This window comes from Phascolarctos cinereus, unplaced genomic scaffold (genome assembly GCF_003287225.1).
Source record: "Phascolarctos cinereus isolate Bilbo 61053 unplaced genomic scaffold, phaCin_HiC Scaffold_3;HRSCAF=262, whole genome shotgun sequence".
Classification (NCBI taxonomy): domain Eukaryota; kingdom Metazoa; phylum Chordata; class Mammalia; order Diprotodontia; family Phascolarctidae; genus Phascolarctos; species Phascolarctos cinereus.
The window spans coordinates 49,868,361-49,884,254 of NW_027555736.1; the positions used below are offsets into that span (position 1 = coordinate 49,868,361).

Genomic DNA, 15,894 nt, shown 5'->3' on the forward strand with positions numbered 1-15,894 from the left:
CCCACCTCCCATTCTCCCTGCCGGCAGCCCCTCGCTCCCCGCTGGCCCCAACTTGAGTGACCTGCCTCAGAGACGGTCTCACAACTGCGTCCAGCTGCGGACGCTGTTTCTGTGGTTTTCGGTTCCCCTCTCCCTTTGTGCCATCACGGGTTCACAGATTTAGAACTGAAAGGGACCGTTTAGTCCAACCCCATCAGGAAACAGGCCCCGATAAGGTAAATAACTTAGACAGGTTATAAGTGGCAGCTCCAGGCTCCTCTCCCTCCAAATTCAAGGCTTTTCCCACTGCCCTCTCCTCCACCCCACCATGCCTGGACTTTGTCTTCCTGTCCCACCACTGCCTTAGGAGAAGTTAATACATCATAGCCTCATGGGCCCTTGTGGGGCCACATGCTAGCCTCACTTGGCACCACAGGCCTACCCCTAGAGCCAGAACAGTTTGAGTCACAGGATTTAGAGACAGAAAGTACCTTAGAGGTCACTGAGTCCCACCCATACCCTCTCATCTTGCAGGTGAGGCAAATGGGCCACAGAGATTGACTGGACCCTGGTCACACAGCCAATAAGCGTCTGAGTTGGGATTTGAAGGCTTAGGGCTCTTCTTCTGCTCCAGTTTACAACATTCCCTGACATTGTGCTGAAGCTTCTGTCCTCCTGCCTTGTAGAATGCAGAGCATATTTGGGGACAGAGCAGCAAGCTTCCTTAGTCAGCTTTGTTAGATAGAAGTGAGAAAACTCAGTGGTTTACCTGCCACTGGTAACCTAGTGGGTTTCATCTCAGCTGCCCCTACACCTTCCCCAAAGGCTGGGCTCTGGGGTTGTTTTCAGAAGGGCCCCTGAGTATGCCTGGGCCCTTAGGGAGGCAGCAGGGAGGCTGTGAAAAGGATGCTGGAAAAGGAGTTAGGATACTTGAGCTCTAGTCCTTCCTGGGCCACCAGGTTCTCTGTGTGACTTCGGACAAGTCACTCTCCTTCCCTGACCCAGCTACGGTGTCCAACTAGATAGAAGGGTCCTAGGTTTCAAGCTGGAAGGGAATTCGGATATCATCTCTGGCAGTCCCCTCAAGTGTGCAGAGGAGGAAACTGAGGCACAGAGAGGTTGTGACTTTCCCACTTGTAAACATCCTTAGCACAGTGCCTAGCGCTTTGTAGGCACTTACGTATTTATTGGATTTCCCAAGGTCAGGCAGACAGTAAATGGTAGACGTGGGTCCTCTGACTCTATCTGCACTATCTTTTCAGTGAGCCATGGTAACATCTAAGTTCCCTGGGGCAGGGGCAATATCACTTTTGTGTTTGTATTCCCAGCATCTGATACAATGCTTGGCATTTAGTAGGTGCTCACTAAATGCTTGTTGTTTCATTGAGTAAGGTCCCTTCTTATTCTAAGCCTGTGGAATCTTTGGCTCTATGAATCTAGGAACCATCTGCTCCTTTCTCTGGTTCCTTGGGAAGGGTCCAATGCCAGTTTCATAGCCCTGGAACCCCGCTGCCTGTTCCCACAATGTCCTAGGGCCTGATGGCGTTACTGTAGCTCGTGTACCTGGGAATGGGCTGTGTAGTGGTGCGGTTATGGGAAATCCACACTGCTTCAGAAATATGGGCTCTAGCAGGGTGCTCCCATTACACTATACAGCCAGAACTGTCCTTATTTCTTCCTCTCTGGGAGTCAGATCCACTTCTCTCTTGTATAACAGTATTTATAATTTCATAGTTTAATACATTTAGAACTGGAAGAAAGATCACAGATTATCTAGTTCAACCTTCTCAATTTTATTTTTTTTCATTTAAATGTTCTTAAATTAAATTTTTTCCCCAATTGTCAAGCTTTTCTTTCTTCTCCTTCCCCTCCTACCTCCCCTACCTCCATCCTACTGGGATGGGGAGGGAAAGAAAAACAAAATCCTTGTAACAAATAAACATATAGTCGGGGAAAAAAATCCCATATTGGCCATGTCCAAAAATATGTGTTATCTCATTCTGTGTTCTGAGTCCATGACTTCTCTGGCAGGAGGTGAGTGGCCTTCCTTGTCATTGGCTCACTAGACTCTTGGCTAATCCTTGCTTTGATCTGAATTCTTAAGTCTTTGAAAGGTGTTTGTTTTTATAAAATTATTATAGTGTAAATTATTCTTCTGGTTCTGCTTAATTCACTCTACATCAGTTCATACAAGTCTTCCTAGGTTTCTTTGAAACCACTTCTTTCATCAGTGCAGTAATGGCCCCTTTACATTTCATTTTCATTCCTAAACCATAATTTGTTTAACCTTTCACCAAGTAATGGGCAAACACTGCCCTTTCCTTAATGTCTAGTTCTTTACCGCTACAAAAGAGAATAGCTAGAAATACTTTTGTATCTATAGGACCCTTTTCCTCCTCCTTGGATCTCTTAGGGGTCTAGGTCTAGTCATGGTATCACTACATTGAAGGAGAGGAAAGGTTTAGTCAGCAGTGCATTGGTGTGCCCATTTTCCCACAGCCCCTCTAGCATTGATCATTTTCTTTTTTTTTTTTGTCAACTTTGCCAATGTGATAAGTGTGAGATGGAATTTCATGGTTGCTTTAATTTGCAATTGTCAAATTATTAATTATTTGGAGAATTTTTAATATAGCTGTAGCTAGCTGGATTTCTTCTCTTGAGAACTTCCTGTTCATATCTCAACTACCTATTTGTCAGCTGGAAAATTGCTCTTATTAGTATAAATTTGGAATTAGCTCCTTAAATAGCTTGGACATGAGACTTCAAATCCCTTCATTCCACAGGTGAAGAAATAGAGGCCAGAAGGGGCTTGCCTAGATAATGAAGCAAGAGGTCGAAGTGAGATTTGAATCCAGAGCCTCTGACTCTGGCTTCTTGGGCTAATGGCATTCTCAGATGAATGGACAGTTATAGCTGGAACAACACTGTGCCCCTCCACCCCTGCATTGATCTCCAGTGGATCTAAGAACATAGGAAATGCACTACCCATGGCTCATGCAGCTTAGGACTCTGGGTTCTAATCCAGCTTTAGATGCATGCTGGCTGTGTGATCGTGGGAAAATTACTTAATCTTTCTGAGCCTCAGTTTCCTCAGTTGTCAAATGTGGACAATGATAGCACCTACCTCCCAGAATTGTGAGGTCAGGTGAGATAATGTACTTGTAAAACCTTAAAATTGGGGCAGCTAGGGGGCGCAGCGAATACAGCACCTGCCCTGAAGTCAGGGGGACCTGAGTTCAAATTCAGCCTCAGACCAAATACTTGACACTTACTAGCTGTGTGACCCTGGGCAAGTCACTTAACCCTAATTGCCTTAAAAAACCAAAACAAAACCTTAAAATGCCATAAGTTATTATATTTGTATTTCATGAAGGCACTATGGGACCTATTTTGGCATTGAATGGGGTGGCCTCTCTGGCATAAGCTTCAAAAGTTTAGAAAACAGCCCTAGCTAGCTTCAATTAATAGCTCATTATGAATCTCCTACCCTAGAAAATAGTAATAGTAATAATAATGATAATAATACTGATGACAGTGATGATGACCTAAAACTTCCTTGAATTATATTTTCAGTCCTCTTGGGGCAACAAGTCTGTAAATTCCATACTTATGTATAGTATAGAATATGCGCATATATACTTACTTAACTTACGCATATATGTGTGTATATATAATGTATATATGTAGTATATGTATATATAGTATATACTTGTACATACTGTATGTATATAGTATGTATAATATTTATAGTAAAAATCCTATGATTTATCCTGAAATTGCTCCTTTCAAAGTCCTATTTCTGGAGTACTAGAACTTGTAAATACGTCAGATTACTGTCTTTGCTTCTTCCAGTGGAAGGAGACCCCTTTTCCTATCCAATTGAGGATCTAGCCATCTGGTTTAACCTTTGGAAAAGAGAATAAAAAGAGAATATTTTCTCTCTCTCTCTCCCTCTCTCTCTCCATATATATAGCCTTTATATAGAATAGCCTATATATGTTTATACATACATGTATATATATCTCTCCATCTGGTCTAACCATTGGAAAGGAGAAGAGTACACACACACACACACACACACACACACACACACACACACACACACACACACATATCCATTTTGTTGGATAGAAAACAAATTGACAAGTTTCCCTTCCTTTTCTCCTAAGTCTCACTCCCTGCTCTGGGGACTTGGGATAGTCAGGCTCAGTCCGAGGAGTCTCTGGATCCTTTGATTCAATTCAACGAGAGATAAATTGACTCGTCTAGGGTCTCCCAGCTGGGAAGTAGCAAAGCCGTGATTAAAACACAGGCTTCCTGCCACCTAGGCCAGCATTCTTTCCAACACCCGGAGTTAGCTCCCCAATAACAGGTCAGGCCTGTTTCTCGCCCACCCTAGAGCTAAGGGCTGTGGTGGAGGGTGTAGCCCTAACCCTTCTGCCCTAGAGCAGGCATGGCAGAGAGCCCCCTGGCAGCGAGCACCTCTTCTTCCTTCCTCTCCCAGACCCACCCATGCTCGGTGCTGATGACAAAGAGAAGAGATAGCCCTGGTGGGGCAGGAGTGGGGAGCCCACTGTGCCTTCTGAGTATCCAGCTCTTCACGAGAGCCATGGCAAGGATGGGCTGCCCTCACTTTAAGTAACTCACTGTATATAGAATTTGGGTTAATAATGATGGCAAACACATAGAGCTCTTTACAGTTTTGGGAAAAACTTTACATGTGTCATCTTGAAGTGCTATTATCAACCCCATTTTACAGATGGGGAAACTGAGGTTGAGAGGCTAAGTGAGCAGCCAGAGTCACACACTAGCTAGTACCTGGGATAAGGGAACAGACATTATTAAGTGCCTACTATGCGCCAGCCACTGTGCTAGGTGCTTTACAGATATCTCATTTGAGACTCACAGCAGCCCTGGGACGTAGGGGGTATTGTTATTCCTGTTTTTCAGCTGAGAAAATTAAAGCAAAAGTGAAGTGACTTGTCCACAGGGTCACACAGCTGGGAAGTGTGGGAGGCTGTGTTTGAACGGTGATCTTCCTAACTCCAGGCCCAAGGCTTTACCCACAGTGCCACGGAACCAGGAAACACCCAGGTCTTCCTGACTGCCAAGTCTGGAGTCACTGTGCCAAATCCATTGTACTGAATGGCTAATTCTATGCCATAGATCAGGGGTGGGGAACCCATGGCTCTTTAGGGACTCGAGTGCAGCATTTTGGATTCAGTCAAAGGGCTGCACTTGAGGACCTAGAGGGCCACATGCAGCCTTGAGGCCAAAGGCTCCCCACTCCTGCCATAGAGAAATTGAGTCTGGTTGCTCACTTGGCAGAAAAATTTTTTCAAATGGCCAAAGAATTCCCCATAGGGTTCCTTTCGTCCTCGGCTACCCCAGTGCATTTCAAATGGGATTTGATTTATAAAACTTCTTTTTACCCATAACTTTTCAAGAACACATCTATTGTGTAAAGGGAGGGAACTTCCTTTCTATTGATGGCCACTGACCCATGGACAAAAACCAGCCAGGGTTCAGATGCAAGCAGAAACAGAGCCTCATCAGCTTGTGATCAGCTTTGCTGTTGTTTTGCAGAGAAAGGAAAACAGAAAAAGATCAGGCTTTTGAAATTAAGAAGGGGCAACATGAACAGAATGAACTACAAGTAGTAACCGAACATGCCTCCCTTTTGTTCTAGGGAATAGTCCATTAAGAGAGGGAGATGTGCCCAAAACATACACATATACCCATAGAGGGAACTGGAAAGGTCACCTAGTGACTATGGACAAGTCATGACCTCTCAGAATCTCAGTTTCCTCCTCTCTAAAATGGGAATAATATTTATAGATGTCTTACCTCACAGCATTGTTCTGAGGTAAATGATTTGTAAACACTAAAGCCCTACCTAAATAAATTATATAGGTCATGCCTCAAGGTCATGCTGTACGTAGGAGGTTTGGTTAAAGGAACTGGTGATGGGGAAGAGATGGGATGCAGGGGGGATGGGAACCTGATAGCTGCCTTCTAGTACTTGAAGGACAGTTTTGTAGAGGAGGGATTAGATTAATTCTGCTTGATGCAAGTAGGGAAATGGGTGGAAATTGTAAAGAGACAAATCTTTTAAGCTTCTACAGTTGGCCAAAAGTGATCCCAGGCTGTCTGGGGAGGTAAAGAGCTCCCCCTCATTGGAGGTCTCCAGGCTAAGGATAGAGAAGCAACTGTTAGGAATTTTACAGAGGAGAGCCTTGCTCAGGTAGGAGGTGGGTTACATGTCCTTCCAACTCGTAAGATTCTATGATTTCTTGGGTCCACCCTCCATTTTCCTCCCCCCCCCACTTTGTCCTTTCTTCTTCCATCCCCCCAGCCAGATACGAGCATCATTTTGTACGCCCCCATCCCTTACCTTTAGAATTATCCGGTAGTCCTACTATGTACGGTTTGGTGGCCCAATGGATAGAGCACCTGCCTTGTAGTGAAGAAGGCCTGAAGCCAAATCCTGCCTTCAACTCTTACTAGCACTATGACCCTGGGCAAGTCACTTGTAAAATGGGGGTGATAATAGCTTCTACCTCCCCCGGGTTGTCATAAGGCTCAAATAAGATACTGTCTATAAAGCTCTCTGTAAATGCTAGCTCTTATTAATATCATGTCTTCCTTCTTTGGGTGTCTTGGGGAGATGGGGAAACCAGGGTGGCAGCAAGTTCACGCTATCTCAGAGGCCATTTTGTCCAGCCTATATCTGACCGAGAATCCCTGTCTTTGACATCCCAGACCCAACACTGGCCATCCAACCTTTGCTTGAAGGCCTCCAACTAGGGGCCGTGCACTTCCACCTGACACAGCCCACCGTGTTCTTGGAAAGCTCTCAATTTTAGAAAGCAGCAGTTTGAGATCAGAGGCTGCATTTTTGGGGGTGATTTGTTTTCTCATTCCTGGCACCTGGCACAGTGCCTTTCACCTCGTAGGGGCCCAATAAGTGCTTGTTGAATTGAATTGAAGGAAGGTTTTCCAAAAAATGTCTTCGGAATCCCTAATATTCCCGTACTGTTTGTGGTCTGCCTAGATTCTGCAGTACTGGACTTGTGGGGTGGGGGAGGGAGGGCGTCCTCCTCATTTGGGCCTCCAATGATTCCTGTTCCTTTAAACAACTTCTTTGCTCAGCCGTCTCTACTGGAATTTTTGATTAGGGCCAGCTGGGTTCTGTGACGGTCACACCCTTGTCCTGGCTGTCCAGCATGGCTTGTTCAGTGTCATTGGCGTGGGTGGATATGTTCCATGAATATGTTAAGGTTAGACAAGAGTCCGTGACAGATACAACCACAGAGATAACGTCGTTCCTTGAGCCTCTGGTTCCAAGAAAGGTGTGGAATGGGGAGATGTGAAGGGATTCTCCCTTCTGCAATCTCTCTCTCTCTCTCCTCTGCAATCCCTTCTTCACACTCCTGGCAAATTAATACTCTCCAAACAAAGTTCTGGTCACATCACTGTCCTGCTCAACAATCTTCAATGGCTCCCTATCACCTTGAGGATCAAATACAGATGTCTCAGCCTGACCTTTCTGGCTCTACACACATTTCTGGACTTACTTCTTACTCTCATTCTTCACACAGCTCTGACCTCCTAGCTGTTGTCTGAAATCTGTGCCTTTGCAGAGACATCCCACCGCCCTCTGCCTCAGGGGAACCTTCAGTTCCTTCAGGTACCACCTCGAATTCGGAGCCTTCCCTGCTATTCCTAGATGCTACTACTATCTTCCTCATCAAATTATATGATGTTTACTTATCTGCGTGTGTGCTATTCTCCCTGGTAGAATGTTAGCGCTTTGAGATCAGAGACAGTCTTTGCTTCTCTTTGTATCCCCAATGGTGCCTTGAAAATAATAGCAGTATTTAATATATATATGTATATATGTATATGTATATATATGTATATATATATATGTATGTATATGTGTGCGTGTGTGTGTGTGTGTGTGTGTGTGTGTGTGTGTATGTATGTTCTTTTTGTTGTTGTTGCTGTTTTTTGGTGAGGCGATTGGGGTTAAGTGACTTGCCCAGGGTCACACAGCTAGGGTTATGTGTCTGATGCTGGATTTGTACTCAGGTCCTCCTGACTCCAGGGCCAGTGCTCTATCCACTGTGCCACCTAGCTGCCCCAGTAGATATATCTTTAAAAATGAATCGAATTTGAAAGAGATTCCCTAGGTAACTAGGTAGAGCTCAGCTAGGGGGCGCCGTAGTGCACAGAGCACCAGGCCTGGCGTCAGGAAGACTCATCTTTCTGAGTTCAAACCTGGCCTCAGACACTTACTAGCTGTGTGACCTTGGGCAAGTCACTTAGCCCTGTTTGCCTCAGTGTCCTCATCTGTCAAATGACCTGGAGAAGGAAATGGCAAACCATTCAAGTATCTTTGAGAAGAAAACCCTAAATGGGGTCACAAAGAGTCAGACATGACTAAAAAAACAACTGAACAAAAAAGCAGCTAGATGGTATAGTGGATAGAATGCTGGACTTGAAGTCAGAGAGACCTGAGTTTAAATCCTGTCTCAGATGCTTACTAACTGTGTGCCTTTGGAGAAGTTGCTTAACTTCCCTGGGCCTCATTCTCTTCATCTGTAAGATGGGTATTATTATAGTATCTACCTAATAGGGCTGCTGTGGGAATCCAATTAGATATTATATGTAAAAGACTTTGTAAACCTTAAAGAGTTTTACATACAATATATCATCATCCTCATCATCATCATTAAATAGTGAGTCTCTCTTTGTGAATGGCATTGTGTTAATTCTGCAGGAATTCTGTAGGAAGTCTTCAACCTCTTAAAAGAGATTGGCCTAGCAGTCCAAAGGAAAAACCAAGTGGATGAAAAATGCGTATTGCTGAGATTCTGAGATACAGTTCTTCTGCTAGTAACCATACTTTGGATAGACAATGGAGGTGGACAATGATCCCAGAAATGAATGGGAACAACTTGGGAGGCTAGATTAAATTTGGGAAATTTCAGTGTTTTCTATGATCCTGATCTGCCCTCTGTCACAAAATTCCATCATTTAAAAACCAATGTACTACTGATTCTAGGTGGCTGCAAATCATGGCATACCATGGTCTCAGGGGGAAAACAACAATTAATTTCAGGTGACCTAATGGGCAATGGAAAGATGCATGGTGGATAGATATAGATATAGATATAGATATAGATATAGATATAGATATAGGTATAGGTATAGGTATAGATACACACACTATATGCTGTAAGTTTTTTCCAATAATAACATGTAGGCAAGAAGGAGCATGAAAGATATCATCACAGGTATATATGTTTGGAAAAGGAAGTGGTTCCATTTTGTATAAAAAAATAACAATGGAAAACCAGGTGATATGCTAGATAGGGCATCAGCCCTGGAGTCAGGGATGCCAGAGTTCAAATCTGACCTCAGATACTTCTTAGCTTATGACCCTGGGTAAGTAACTTAACTTCTGTTTGCCTCAGTTTCTTCATCTGTAAAATGAGGATAATAATAGCACCTACCTGCCAGGGTTGTTATGATTATCAGATGGGATAATAATTATAAAGCAGTTAGCACAGTGCCAAGCATATAGTAGGCACTGTAGAAATATTAGGTGGTAGTAGTAGTAGTAGTAGTAGTAGTAGTAGTAGTAGTAGTAGTGGTGGTGGTAGTAGTGGTAGTGGTGGTGGTGGTAGTAGTAGTAGTGGTGGTGGTGGTGGTAGTAGTGGTATTAGTAGTAGTGGTGGTAGTGGTGGTAGTAGTGTTAGTAGTAGTGGTGGTGCTAGTAGTAGTAGTAGTAGTAGTGGTAGTAGTAGTGCTGGTGGTAGTAGTAGTAGTAGTGGTGGTGGTGGTGGTGGTGATAGTAGTGGTGGTAGTAGTAGTAGTGGTAGTAGTAATAGTAATATCACCCACTAAATGTTAAAAGAAGTAGGTACTGGGCAGGTCCTCCTTGGAAGGTCTATGCAATAACACGGTCAAGAACTGAAGAAGATAAGGCGTGGATAATCACAGATCTAGAACAAGAAAGGCCCTCAGAGGTCATCTGGGCCAACCCCCTCATTTTAGGTGAGGCAGCTGAAGCCTAGGAAAGTTGAATGTCTTACCCAAGGTCACAGGGCAAATAAGTTGTGAGGGGCAGGATTTGAACCCAAGTCCTCAGACTCTAGAGCCAGTGCTCTTGACACTGCCCAAGCTGCCTCCTCCATTGAGGCTAGCAATGAATGGAAGCTCTGCATCTGTGACATCACGGATTTCTCAAAGTATGAAGCCTGCATTTATTTAACTGTGTAATAGATAGCCCTCTGTACCCTGAAGAGAGAATTTGATATTTGTAAAAATGTTCAAGCTGAGAAGGAACTTAGAATTCATCTAGCATAACCTTCTTATCTAGTCCTTATTAAATCCTAGAATTTAAAACTGGAAGGGACCTTAAGGACCACCCAGTTTATATTTTACAGATGAGGAAACTGAGGCTCAGAGGGGCATTGTCAGAGTCACAAGTCAGTGGCAGAGTCAGGATCTGACCTCAGCCCATGCCTTCTGGTGGTCAGGCTCCCTCCTCCAAAGGGCGTCTTTTACTGTCACCCACGAAGGGACTCAAGAGGGTGCAGGTGAGTGTGTAGGGCTCAGATCTAGGATGGGGTGAGAACAGTCATTGAGGAATGGAGAGGAATAATAGAAACTAAACATTGAAACTATAACACAAAGGAAATCACTAGCTTTAGGCCAACTGTACCACGGAGGCCAGGGGTAATCTCTCTGTAAGTATTTGTAATCTTGAGAAGATTCTCCTCAGCCATGTCTGAGAGAGGCTTGGAGATTACATGGTGGAGAGGGAGGGAGGAAGGAAGGAAGGAAGGGTGGCCAGCTGTGGGGAGGAGGAGGCTGCCAGATGCAGTAGCTTGCTTGGGCTAATGGATTTCTAATGTGTGCGCTCTTCAGACTTGGGTCGGCTGTATGAGTGAGTCCCACAGTAGGGTTGTAAAAACGGTCATAAAGATGGGCACCCCCACAAAGTGCACAGACCGCTGTTCCTGTAGGGTAGGTATGGGGACAACTGGAGAAGAGAGGAAGGGAGAAAGCAGAGGCAAGAAATAGCCTTTGGGGGTCAGTGGGAACTGAATTTTGGGGTCTCAGACCTGGGCTGACCAGGGATGGAGGAGGTGGTTCAAGGGCATTCCTTTGCCCACTTGGCACTTCCAAGCTCCCTTTAGACTTTGTCTACTGTCCCAGCCCAAGGTCCTTAGTTCGGTGGTCTTCTACTCTTTAAAGACCCCCCAAATTGGTCCCGGGAGGCTGTTCTCCAACACCGAAGCCTGGCTTGATCCTACTATATACAGCCTGAGAATAAAGTCTCTGGGCTGGCTGCTCCCGCTCAACTTTCCACTGATGTGGAAAAGGAGGTCTGGCTTCATGGCTTGGGATGGTGGAAAGAGTGCTGACTTTGGAGCCAGAGGCCCACGGTTCAAATCCCGACTCTGCCACCTGCTACCTATGTGACACCCTGAGCCTTCTGGGGCTCAGTTTCCTCATTTGTGAAATGAGGGACTTAGGCTGTGTGACCTTTGGGGTCCTGTCTAACTCCAAAATCTCTGTTCTTCTGACCTGAAGGAATTGATAAATGACCAACCTAAAACATTCTTGGGGGCAGGAGCATCTGGGTTGATGTCAGGGAGCCCTGGGGGTGGGTAGACGGAATAGCAGATAGATGATGCAGAGATCATCTTTCAGGACAGAGCCCTCTTGTACGCCTTCTGGGAGAGGGAGGTTAGGAGCCAATATGGGAGAGCTGGAAGGTCAGGACTGAACAATGCAACATTCTCCTCCCTGCAGCCCATCTCCAAACAGATTAATAGATTGTAAGAGCTGCAAGGGACTCTGGGAGCAGGTGAGGGTAAGTGACTCGTCAAGGGTCAGTCATCTGGTTAAGGACAAAGTTGGGACACCCGCCTGGCTCTCCCACTAATTCAGTGGCCCTTCCATTGTAAACAGTCTGCCTCCCATATGTATTTCCTTCCTTGGAGAACTTACTGTAGTGGAAAGAACCATTTGAAGACCAGGAACATCCCCCCCCCCCCATCCTGCTCTAGAGCTATGATCCTTTAGATCTCAGCTCAGCAGTAAAAACTGTCCATCCCAGGGTGCCTGATCTCCCAATGGTATTGGGGCTCTTGTGGCCTGGGTACGAGGACTTTTACTGATTTTTTTTTCAACCTCTGAAGCAGTTATTTTAAAATAAAGCAGATTTATCTCAAGTTCTTTTCATCACAACTTCCATTAAGATAGTACCTGACCTCAAGGAAGGAATTGACAGTCAATCAGTAAGCCTTTAGTAAGCACCCACTATGTGCCTGGCAGTGTATACTTCTGGGATTGGGGAACATAGGGCACATTGAGCTTCCTAGTGGCATTCCTCCAGATCCTGAAAGTTCCTTCTAAATCACATACAAGGAAGAGGAAGTGTTCTCTCTGGCGTGAGGCTGGTGTCAAGGGCATTTGATTGTACTTTGAATCTTTTGAATTTGTAATCTATGTGTGACATACGGGATGGTTTTTTAATTAACATTGATACTAGATTCAATCAGCCAATCAATCAACAAATCTGTTTATTAAGCACCTACTATGGATTAGGTACCCGTGCTAGATACTAGAGATACCAATAAGAAAGTAAGACAGTCTCTGTCCTCAAGGAAGGGGGTTGTCAGTCAATCAACAATCATTTAGTAAGTGCCTACTATGTGCCGGTACTGTGCTGGGCCTAGGAATCCAGAGACAAAGTAAGAGTCCCTGTTGTCAAGTAGTTTACATTCTATTGGTGGAGACAACATGGACATACAGAGAATCAATAAAAAATCAATACAGTCTATTGGGAGAGGATTATGTAGAAGAGTAGTGACAGACTCAAATAGGAATGATCCCTATGGGCCCCATATTGACTCAGAAAACCACCAATTAACATTATCTATGTTATATTGCATTTTTATTTATTTCATCAAACAATTCTCAATTATATGTTAATCTAGTTCAGGCCTGACTCCTTTGAGGGCAGCTTGTGGCTGAGTTTGACATCTCTAATGCAGAAAGTGGTGGATAAGCTGAGCATCAAAGGGGATGGGGTATTCTTCAAGGCAGAGATGAGGAAAGAGGGCATTCCAGCCATGGGGGATTGGCAGTGCAGAGGCAGAGGTCTGTAGGCTTCACCAGACTGCCAAATGCATCCGTGCCACAAAACAAGTTAAGGGTTCCTGTCCTAAAGGCAATGGGGAGCCACTGGAGTTTACTGAGAAGGGGAGTAATTCAGGTTGACTCATACTTGAGAAGAATTACTGTGGCAGTCATGTGGAAGGTATCTTGGAGTAGGGAAGAGACTTAAGGCCAGGAAGGAGAATGAGTAGGTGGCTGCTGCCGAAGGCCAGAGAGGAGATATTGGACTAAGGTGATAGCTGTGTGATTAATATGAAGGAGCAGTATCCCAAAAATCCTTGGAGGATCCAGAAGGAATGTGGTGGCTACTGGTGTTCTGTGCAGCAGAGAGTTCAAAAAAGGATGAGGATTGAGAAAAAGCCATCAGACTTGGGGAATTAAGAGGTCATGCAGAGAGCAGTTCCAATTGGGTGATGAGATTGGAAGCCATTGCAAAAGGCCAAGAAGGGAAAGGGCAGGAAATGGAGACAGTAGGTGTAGACAGAACCTCATTTACCTGACCATGGCCAGATCCTAGAGGGTTCATTGTAAGAAAATGTGGTCTGATTGTGCTTCCTTTCATGAGAGGCCATGATGGGTGATATCTTTCACTTACAGATGAGGTTGATGTTGTCTGTCCTTCATTCTCGAAGAAAAAGATGACATCAGGGAGGTGATGCCATGATGTGCAAGTGAGTTGGATTTAAGTGAGGGAGGGCAGTGAGGACAGAGCTAGGGAAGTTTGCCTAGTGCTTTCTAGAAGAATCAGGGGAACCACCAGAGCAGATTGGGGCCCAATATTATGTCCATTCTCCTGACCGACAAGAGCTATCTATTGTCTCTCTTACCAAGCTTCAAAGCTCTATCCAAGCCATCACTAGCCATCCTGTTTCAAGGCATCCCAAGGTGGCTTAAAGTTCAGCCTCACCACTTTCCTATAGCCCTTCCTACAGTGTGCAACCCTGACCTCTGCCTCTGAGGCTCAAGGGGTTAAAAAGGGAACTTCTAGGGCTCATCTAGTGCATCCACCTGCCTCCAAGCAAGTGCTGACTCTGGACTAGCAGCCCGGGGACCCAGATCCAGGAATGGCTGGCACCTTGTCTACTTGTCCCCTGTGAAGGCCAAGTATGCCCTATGGCTACAATTCTCGGTGTAATTGCAAGGGTGCTGAGAAAATTACAAGGAGGAGAGGGCTGAACCCTGTTCAGGGAGGAGAAAGAGGACTGACCCCCAGCTTAATTCATTGTTTCCAAAAGAACAGCTAATGGGTTATGACAGACCTCCTGCTGCCTTCTCTCCCTGCTGACTTAGAACGGAAATGGAAAGTCAATTTTCCTAAATGGATTTTAAACGAGTGACCTCGCCTAGCTGTTTTTTTTTCTTCCTCTTTTCCCTTCTCTTTTTACTCCAGAGCCTACATGCTCAATCAAGGTCTTTCTCCCATTCTGGGCTTCTTTCTCCCTTTTCAGTTTCCTTTTCTGCCTCTCCCCTCATGGGACTAGTGATTCCAGAGGAGGCTGGAAGTCCCTGTCATGAGGCTTTCTTTGGTAGGGACTTTGAGAGAGAGAGATGGTATGAGGTAACCAGAAAGAGCCTCCAGCAACTTGTTTTACTTCTTGGGGACTCAGGCTCCCTGTCTGTAAGATAGAGATGGAGTTGGGAATGAGATTAGATGACCTCTAAGTCTCCTTCTAGTTCTGACAGTCTCTGATTATGGCACCATGGAAAAAGCTTTGGATCAATACTTAAAGAACTAGCATTGCGCCCTTCCAATTATAAATCTGGAATCCTGTGATTTTGGGGGGGGGCTACCTGGAAGACTTCAGAGACTCCATATGGTTGGGAAGGAATGTCTGAGGCCATCTAGTTCATCTTTCTTGACACTACCTCCATCATATTACTCACAAAATGGCTCCCAATTGGTGGTGCTAGGGATACTGGGTCCTGGGGTCAGTGCTGAGAAGCCCTTTCATTTCTCTGAACCTAGGATCACTAGGACCACTGGTGATGTTACTTCTATCTGTGACAAATGGATGGATGAATGAATGAATGAATAACCTTTTATTAATCATTTACTAGGTGAAAGGTAAGTTCTGTGCTAAGCTCTGGGGGTACAAATACAAAATTGTGGCAGTTCCTGCCCTCAAGAAGCTTATATTCTAATAGAGAGAGACACAATATAAGTAGGGGATTGGTCATCTGGGAAGGGCTATATTTTCGTTTGGGAAGTCACAGGGATGACGAGTGGAACAAGAGGACAGTCAAGCAACTAGCCCTTTGCAGAAGCAGCAATGGTGCAGATTTGATTTCAGTTAGAAGATCAAGAGGTGGGAGGGTAGGGAAGAGTGGTCAAGAAGGTCAGAAAATGGTCCAGGAAAAGAGAATAGCTAGACCTGGGACCAGCCTATTAGGAGAGACAGCTCCTCCAAGGTATGGTTTTTGGAGCTCTTCAAAGAGAGTGTGATAGCCTGTGTGGTGGCTCAGAAAATGGCCAGAGACAATCCTGGGTGGGGTTCTGGTTGATGGTGGAAGATGAGTGGGGCTGACTGGGTGGTTTCAGGTTTAACTACAAGATGAGGCTGCTGAAGTTAGGGCCAAAGACCTATTCAGAAGCTGAAATTACCAGAGAGAAACTCAATGTCTAGTCTCCCTACTTGACCTTTGCGGAGAACCTACATTCTGAGGTAGAAGGCCACTGGCAGGGATTCTGGGAGGTAGTCTAGCTTCAGTGGC

The 15,894-nt window shown here is 45.0% G+C and overlaps 1 protein-coding gene across 1 annotated transcript in view; it reads left to right on the plus strand.

Moving 5' to 3' along the window:
- The window catches only part of UNC5B (unc-5 netrin receptor B), a 139,392-nt gene that overhangs the window by 83,499 nt on the left and 39,999 nt on the right, over window positions 1-15,894 (plus strand).